The following is a 9,619-nucleotide window of genomic DNA, read 5'->3' as shown; positions in this document are numbered from 1 at the left end:
GTTTACAAATTAAATTTTTTTATATAAATTTAAATTATTATAGCTTTTATGTTAAATTCTTGTGTATTATTTTTATGCAATAGAAAATCTATTCTCATACATTATAAAAGTATTATATTATGAGAATATCATCAAAATATAATTTTTTTATATTTTTATAATAAGTTTTCACTTTTATTTATTTACTTTCATCATATTTTTACAACATCTTATTAGCACAAAAATTTAAGAAAAAGAAAATAAAGGGTACAAGAAAAGACATTTACCTTGGGGATAGTATAAGTACACACTAATCTCAAAAGCAAAATTGTTTTGCCAACCTTGTACATAAAAAGACAAGTGTTGCTACCATAATTAGTACCAGTAAAATGATCGATTGTTTTGGAAGAGTTGTTATTTTATTTTATAGAGGAACACAATTTATTAAAGATAATGTTTTGTTATCTACAATGTATAAAGTCTCAAAATTTTAAAGATATCCGTAAGAATGAATATCATACTGAGACTATAAATGAGGATAACAATGAGCTCCTCTATATTATGAATTGTAAATCAAATAAAAAAGTCATATTAAAAATTTGTTTATGTAAATTTTAGGATATATTATACTCATATTAATGCAATTAAATTACATGTTATATGACTGGTTAGGTTATCTTAGAATAATAATAATGCAAAGGATCCTTAAAAATTCATAATGATATTCACTGAAGAACTATAAGATTTTTTAATCTATTGAGTTATACTGTGTTGCATGTTTTTAAGAAAAATTGATTACCTTTAGTTTTAAATTAGAATACTTGTTTGAAAAATCAATTGACAAATTGATTAAATAAAATGGTATTTTTAAAATAATTTTATTGGGTAAGAATTTTGTTTTTAATAACTACTCTATTCCCTAATCTTTATTAAAATTACCAAATCCTTATTCCCAAACTAAAACCCACAAACCCTAACCCTAACCTAACCTTATCCACCGCCTCACCGCCACTCACCCAGCGCCATTCCCTTCCCATATACACACTAAACACACACCCCCTAACCTAATCTTATCCACTGCCTCACTGCCACTCACCCACCACAATTTCCTTCCCATATACATACTAAACACACACACAAACACATCAGAAAAAGAGAAGAGAGGGAGTGCCGAGGGAGTGAGGGAGAAGAGGGAGGAGTCACACCGCCATCGCACTCGTCACGCCCTGCCGCGACCAGCTCGCCATCGCGCCACCTTGCCACCTTGCCACCAAGTCGCCGTCGTCGTCACCGACGGGGAGGCAGAGTGAGAACGAAGCATGAGTTGATGAGATACCTTCGCGCATTGTCGTTGTTCGTGGAGCTTGCTGTCGTCGCCGTTCAAGCAACTACTGCTGTCGTCACATGCGATACCGCCAAAGCTCCCTTCACCGCCGTTGACGCCGATCTGAGGAGAGGGAGAACGACGAAGAGGAGCCGACGTGGGAGACACATCGCACAAAGAAGAGGGAGAGAGGTCCGAGGCTGAGCTGGTTCTGTCACCGTCATCTGCCTCCATTACGGCCAAACTGTTGTGCCGCTGTGCTTGCTGCTGTGTTACCGCCGGAGCTTATGTCATCGTTGTTAGAGTTCTGTGGCCACCGAAACCACCGCTGGGGTTGCCGCTACTGGGCTTAGTTGGTTCTTCTTAATTGCGGTAATTGTTTTTGTTTTGAAAAGTCCTATAGTCACTGTTCTGTTATCTTACGCTGAGGTTTTGCAACGTTAATTGCTATGAGATTGAGTTTTGGTTATTATATGTTGCCATTAGAGTTGATGTGCTTGCTGCAAAAGTGTTTTGGAGCTAAGGTTGCGACTGCTGCCGTTGAGGCCGAGAGAAAATGGAGTTTTGTCGCGTAGTTGAGTCGCGATTGAGGTAGGGGCACTTTTTTTAAACTTATTTTATTTTCAAGAGTTGTTACAAGTGGATACTAATGAAAAAAGTATATTTTTGAGATTTTGTAAGTCTTATGGATTGAATTGAGTTGTTTTGGATGAATAAAATTGTTTGATTGATTGATTGATTGAAAAAGTTGAATGTTCTGAAATAGTTGGCTGATGTTATTCAATTGATTTTTCTTGAATTACTTGAAGAGATTTAATGTTAGAATTTAGTTTAATTTTGGAAATTATTTGATTTTAGAAAAGATCCAAAACTGGAATTGGTTTGGTTTGGAAGAGATTTAATATTGAAAATTAGTTTGATTTCGAACTGTGTTTGATATCGAAATTTGATTTAATTAATGAAAAGTATTTGACATTTGGAAATGGTATGATTAATGAAAATTATTTGATATTTGGAGACGGTTTAGAAGGATTTAAGGAATGTTTCTATGGGACCTGAAAAGGGTAGCAGAATTAGAATTTTAGAGGAGATGCTGCCTAAATTTTTATAAAATTAGATATTTCGTTTAAAGTGCTTATTAGAAAGATTTGGATTTTTTTAAGGATTTTATAATTTGATTTTAAGTTATTCAAAAAAGGATTATGTTTTGAGTTTGATTTATTTAGAAAAGAATGAATTGTGGTTAAGGAAGTGCAGAAATGATGATTTGTAAGTGAATAAGATATGTGACCCTGGCTAAGAGGCAGTGGCGTTGTCCACTTGCTCCAGGAAAGGGATGAGGAAGAAGAATATTGAAAACTGAGTTTGAATTATGAAATTAAATGAATATGATAAACGAGGCATGATTGTGGTTGATTGATGATGAGTATGTCTGTGTTTTCTCTCTGGTTGTAAGGGTGACATAACACCTATTCCCTCTAATGGTGACAGGGCACATAATCCCTTTAATGGTGACAGGACACATAACCCCTCATGGTGACAGGCGTTCTCCCTCTAATGGTCATCCGATGTGCTGAGAAATTTGTGCACAACAGAGAGACAATGCCCGGGTTAGCTACCGAACATGTTGGGTTGGCTGTATAACCAACAAATTAGCTCATTAACCATAGAGCAGACATGTATCATATGCATTTGTATGTTTTATTTGAGTTTGAATTTATTTTGGTTTGCCTAATTACTTATCTATTATTAACTGCTATCTGAGCTATTTGCTGTATCTGCTTCTTAATTATGTTTTCCTTGTTTGCATTGTATGTGTTTGAACAACTGAGAGATCTCTCATACTGGTGGTGGTGAAGCTGAGGATTGTTTCCTAATGTGATATTGATTGTTGATTTGATTGAATTGCTTGGGCCGGAGGCCGTGGTTGATTATGTGATAGGCCGGAGGCCGTGATTGGTTTTTGATTAAGATTTAGTAAAGTACCAAATTCCCAAAATTTCAATAAAAATTTAAAATACCCATTTTTTCTTTCTCTCTACCAATGTTCCTAAATCCTATTTTCTCACACTTATATGATGCATACTCTCACTAGCCTAAGCTAATCAAAGATCCAAATTAAGAATATTTATTGTTTTTCACTTAAGGGTAATGATGTGCTAAAAGCAAGAGCAAAGGGGTTAAATAGGATAAACATTGGCTAATAATGGAAGATAAAAGGGTAAGGCCATTTGGGTAAGTGACCTAAATTGAAATCAAGGTTTCAATTATGTAAATACATTCATATACCAAATATTGGACATAAAGAATTAAACAAGTCAAAGAATGCAATCATAGAGAGAGAATAACACACAAGAACAAAATAGTGGTTAACATGATGCAACCACATATTAAAGCTCAAATCTCACTTGGTTGTGTTGATAAGCGGATATTTTATACGCTTTTTGGCATCATTTTCATATAGTTTTTAGTATGTTTTATTTTAGTTTTATTAAGTTTTCATAGGTTTTAGTGAAAAATTCACATTTTGGATTCTACTTTGATTTTTTTTTATGCAATTTTAGGTATTTTCTATCTGAAATTGAGGAGCTGGTGCAAAAGTCTGATTCAGAGATAGAGAAAGCACTGCAGATGCTGTCTGGATATGACCTCATTGCATTTGAAAGAGCTTTTCTGGAGTTACAAAAGTCCAAATGGTGAGTTCTCAACGGCTATGGAAAGCTAACATCTAGAGCTTTTCAGAAATGTATAATAGTTCATACTTTGCTTCAGAATTAAAGGCCCAAAACTAGCATTCAATGCCAGCCTCATGCCCTATTCTGGCGTCCAGCGCCAAAAGGAGAAGAGACCAGTATCCAACGCCCATAAAGGACTTCCTAGCCAGCATTTAATGCCCTAGAGGCCTCATAGCACATGGATCTCATCAAATCTCAGTCTAAACACTCACGAAGTGGGTCTCGGAAGTGGATTTTAGCACTAAAAGACTGTTTTACCCTTTTTATGTAATCCTTAGTCAGTAGTTTAGTATTAAAGGGAGAAGATCACACTTGTTTAGGAGCTCTTCCAGCATATTTCATTTTTCACATTGTATTTTCTATCAGTATGAATTTCTAAACCTCCTAGGTTGAGGGGAGGATCTCTACTGAGTTTTATGGATTAATAAAAGTATTACTGTTTCTTTTCAATTCGTGTTTGATTCTCTATTCTAAGATGTATCTTCGTTCTTCATCAATATGAATGCGTTGAACTGGCATAAGGTTATCACATTCTACATGGGTTCAGAGTGAGTCTTTATTCGGACAATGATGAATCACTAGCTTGATTATACATCTCTTAGACAGCTAATCCACGACTTTGTTAGGGACTTCTCGAGACATCAGTTCAGCCGAGGTATGGGGAAATTAGGGTCTTTGTGGTAAAGGCTAGAACACAAAAGCGCAACATTCTCTGATTCGGAATATTCAACCTTATCTGTGGAGTTTTGAGTAGGATCATTAAGGAGAATGGACAGCAGTAGCTTCACCCTCAATCAGAATGGATCCACACTAACCATGGGGTTCAGATCTAGAGGAGCATTGGCGACCTCTCAACCGGCGTTGATTACATACAGCCTGTCATAGAAGAAATCATTCACAGTTAAAGAAGATAGTAAGACCAGAATTAATCTAGAAGAACAAAGCATCTCCAAGTCTTAACCATCTTCTTATCATTGCAAACATATCAACCTTGTTAAGTTCTCTGTATTTCCTTAATGCGTTTAAACAACATACCTACTTCTTCTATTTGCCTGACTAAGATCTACAAGATAACCATAACTTGCTTAAAATCACAATCCTCGTGGGATCGACCCTGGCTCGCTCAGGTATTACTTGGATGACGTAGTGCACTTGCTGGTTCAGTTGTACAAAATGTGGGAATTCGTGCGCACCATATGTGTTCTATAAAAATTCTAAACTCAAATCAATGGGATGTCCTATAAAATTGTCTTGGAAATTAATTATTTTGACTAAGCTTATTATGTATATATATAATGTGGTTAGATGAAAAATAAAAAATCCTAGGTTCTTTTTCTATTCACTATCAATCCAAATCATCATACACATATAGGAAAGTAAACTAGATCTAATAATCACATTATCATATCACAACTAAAAGCTAAAAATATATACAAACCAAAATATGCCAAAACTAGAATAAGTATCTAAAATATATACACACCACAAATAAAAAGTGTAATAAACTAAAAGGTACTCAAAATAGAAGAATATATACACAAATATCTGAAAAGCATAACAAAAGTCAAGATAAAAGTGTTTAAAAGGAAAAAGTTTCACCCAACAACCGATTTCGTCGGTTGGTGCGCGAAATTAAACTTTGCACAACTGAACCAACAAGTGTACTGGGTCGTCCAAGTAATATCTGAGTAAGTCAGGGTCGATCCCACGAAGATTGTGATTTGAAGCAAGCTATGGTTATCTTATAGATCTTAGTCAGGCGGATAGAAAAGTTATTTGATTGATTAAAGCGCATAAAAGGAAAATAAAGAAAATGTTACTCAATTGATGGTGAAAGCAATGATAAGAAGATGGTTAAGGCTTCGGAGATGCTTAATTCTTTTGGATCAATTCGGTTTTTCTATCTCCACCAACTGTGAATGATTTCTTCTATGGAAGGCTGTATGTGATTAACGCCTTTCTTGAGAGGTCGCCAATTCTCCTCCAGATCTGAACCCCAAGGTTAGTGCAGATCTAGTCTGATTGATGATGAAGCTCCTGCAGTCCATTTTCCTTAGTGATCCTACTCAAAATGCCACAGACAAGGTCGAATCTTCCAGATCAGAGAATGCTGCGCCTTTGGTTCTAGCCTTTCTGGATCAGAGAATGTCCTTGCTGGCATTCAACGCCAGCTTCCCTGGGTGAGTGAGCATTAAACACCCAGTAAGGGGTTTCTCACTGACGTTCAGCTCCAGAATGGTTGCCTGGTTGGACGTTGAACGCCTAGTGAGGGGTTCCTTACTGGCGTTCAACGCCAGAAAGCCTTCCTGTTTGGGCATTGAACACCCAGCCAGTACTCCCTGGCTGGCGTTCAACGCCAGCTTTTCTGCCAGGATGGGCGTTAAATGCCCAGTGAGGGCTTCCTCACTGGCATTTAACACCAGGCTTGCTGCCATTGTGGGCATTGAACGCCCAGTGAAGGCTTCTTCACTGGAGTTCAATGCCTTCCCATTCTCCTCTAATTCGGCCTCTACCTCCTTGGTTATGGCCTTGCACTCTTCTCTAGGATAAACCTCAGTATTACTAGGAAGAGTGTCTGGAGGAGTCTTAAGGATCCTCTTTCTCAGTTGACCAACCTATACCTCCAAATTTTTAATGGAGGACCTTGTTTCATTAATGAAACTATAGGTGGTCTTAGTGAGGCTGGAGATTAGAATGGCTTAGTCAGAAAGGCTCTGCTTAGAGGTCTCCATATTCCCTTGAGAAGATGGAAATGGTGGTCTATTGTTAAACCTATTCTGGTTCCTACCACCTTGATTGTTACTGAAACCTTGTTGAGGTTTCTGTTGATCTTTCCATGAGAGGCTAGGATGATTTCTCCATGAAGGGTTGTAAGTGTTTTCATAAGGCTCTCCCATGTAATTCACCTCCTCCATGGTGGGTTGATCAGGATCATAAGTTTCTTCTTCAAGAGAAGCTTCCTGAGCACTGCCAGCTGCAGTTTGCATCCCAGTGAGATATTGAGAGATCATGTTGACTTGCTGAGTCAAGATCTTATTCTGAGCCAGGATGGCATTTAGAGTCTAAACTTCATGAACTCCTTTCTTCTGAGGGATCCCATGGTTTACAGGATTCCTCTCAGAGGTATATATCTTATAGATAGAAGTTGTGATTGAATATTGTGAATATCATAGTGCCTAATTCAATTTTGTCCTAATTGTTCACGTTAGTTTTTGGATGTTTAAAATTAGGAATAGAACTAGAAAATTTTTGAAATTGCATCCATCACATCATACATACATGTAGGAAATAATTTTGGTGAAAAACAACAAAGATTTCCAAGAATTTTGCTTTTAGGGCATTCTATTGAATTGATTTAGAAAATTATTTTTTAAACTTGCTTGAATGAATATTTGTGGAATACAGAAGAGAGATAGAACAAAGAACCTCGTGAGTTGTTCAGCCTATAATGAGTGGTTGCATATTTTAACCACTATTTTGTTCTTGTGTGATATGATCCTTCTATGATTGTGATCTTAGTTTTGTTTGATTCTTTATTTCTGATAATTGATGTTTGAATGCACTGAGCATGATTAAGGCCATCTTTGTATAGTTCACTAACCCATATAGACTTACCCTTACATCTACCTTTGCTAACCCCTTTTGAGCCTTACTTACCCCCATTGTTTTTAAGATCACCACATCACAACCTTAAGCGGAAGACCATGATTTACCTTGAATTACATCTTTGATTAGCTTAGGTTATGGTGTGTGTGTCATTCTAGTGTGGGGGAAATCTTTAGAAAACATTGGTATGAATGAAAAAGTTTGTTTTGAGTATTTTATTGAAAAAAAATTAAAAAATGGGTGCACATTCATGTATCAACTTGTTTTAACCATATACATTTATCATAAAAAAAATAAAAAAATAAAATATAGAGAAAAATATAATATAGAAAAAAGGGGACAATAGTTTCCCTAAAAGAAAAGAAATGAATAAGGAATGCATGTGCGGATTTGAATGAAAAAGCTTACATGAATGTATGTGAAAAAGAAATGATGGAAGGTTAGGAGTGCATATTTTTGTTATTTGATTGATATAGGTTGAGTTGGATACCTAAACTAATCAAGAATTCAATCTTAGTCCACTTGGCCATATCTATCCCACCTTGACCCTAACCCCATTACAACCCTGATAAGTCCTCATGATAATTGCATTCATGCATCACATGTTTGTTGATTGTTAGATGAAAAGCAAATCCTTGAAAGCATGATTAGAGGAGACTTGAGTGAATTGACCCTAAACACCGAGTGATTAGAGTGCATACACTCCCATTGAGGATTCAATTACTCAATTCTATGTTTTCACACCTCGTATCATGTATATTCTTGCAAGTTGCTTCATTTTGAAACTTGAATAAATTCTTTATATTTTTTATTGCACTGAATTATATTTTTGCTTAGCCCTATATGTCTATACTCTTGCTTGAAAATTTGTTTGCTTATTTTCACCAATTTCATAGGATACTATAGTATAGATAGATATAGATAGTATATAGTATACTTGCATGCATATAGATAGTTGCATTTAATAAGTAGTTACCCTTGATCTTTCTCCTTGTTCGAGTTAGCATGAGGACATGCTATTGTTTAAGCGCGGGAGAATTGATGAGTCCATATTTAATGATATATTTTGGCTTAATTTGAATGAATTTCATCACACAAACTCACATTTATTCACTTAAATATCATACTTTTGTGTTTCATCCTTAAATTAAACCTAAATGTGAAAACATGTATTTTTGTGCTTAAATTAGTGATTTTAATCTCACTTTTATTCTATTAGATGCCGTGATGTATTTTGTGAGTGATTTCAAGTCATGGAGGCATGAATAGTTTAGTAAAAGTGGAAGATAACATGTACTAAGGAAAAAGCACATGATAAAAACAAGGAGGAAGCACACAAGGGGAGAAAAAAAACTCTTTTTTTTTTTTACCGACGCGTGCGCGTCATGCGTGCTTACGCGTCGATGTGCATATTGGTTGAAGGACGCGTACGCACCAGGTGCGCGCACGCGTGCATCGAGTTAAGCCGGAGGCATAATGTCGGCCCAAGTCTGGCACAACTCTCGGGTAAAAGTACCGGGGGTGCAGATTGTGCAATCGACGTGCGCGCGCACAGTGTGCGTGCGCGTGCATTGCGAATTTAATATGATGTGCGCGTACGCGCCAGGTGCGCTCACGCGTGCATAGGCTTGTGCCCTAAGCCCAATGTTTGCACAGTCCAGGCCTAACTCTCGGGTTTTTGGCTGGGGTTGAATTTTTTGCATCCACGCGTACGCGTACAGTGCGCGTCCGCGTGGATGGTCGAAAATGCTCACGTGCGCGTCCGCGTCATGTGCGCGAACGCGTGGATGGTGTTCTGTTTTTCAAAAAAAATTTTTCCAAGTTCTTGCACCAATCAATCCAAGCCTTTCAATCCTCCAAACAGCTACCAAAACGCCCTAGAACCTTATTCAACATACTATACTACTAACTAAACTTGATAAAACAATAAAAACAAGAAATTAAACTAATTCTACCAATATTTACAAAAGATAAA

Source organism: Arachis duranensis, chromosome 5 (genome assembly GCF_000817695.3).
Source record: "Arachis duranensis cultivar V14167 chromosome 5, aradu.V14167.gnm2.J7QH, whole genome shotgun sequence".
Lineage (NCBI taxonomy): Eukaryota > Viridiplantae > Streptophyta > Magnoliopsida > Fabales > Fabaceae > Arachis > Arachis duranensis.
This window is presented reverse-complemented; position numbering follows the sequence as displayed.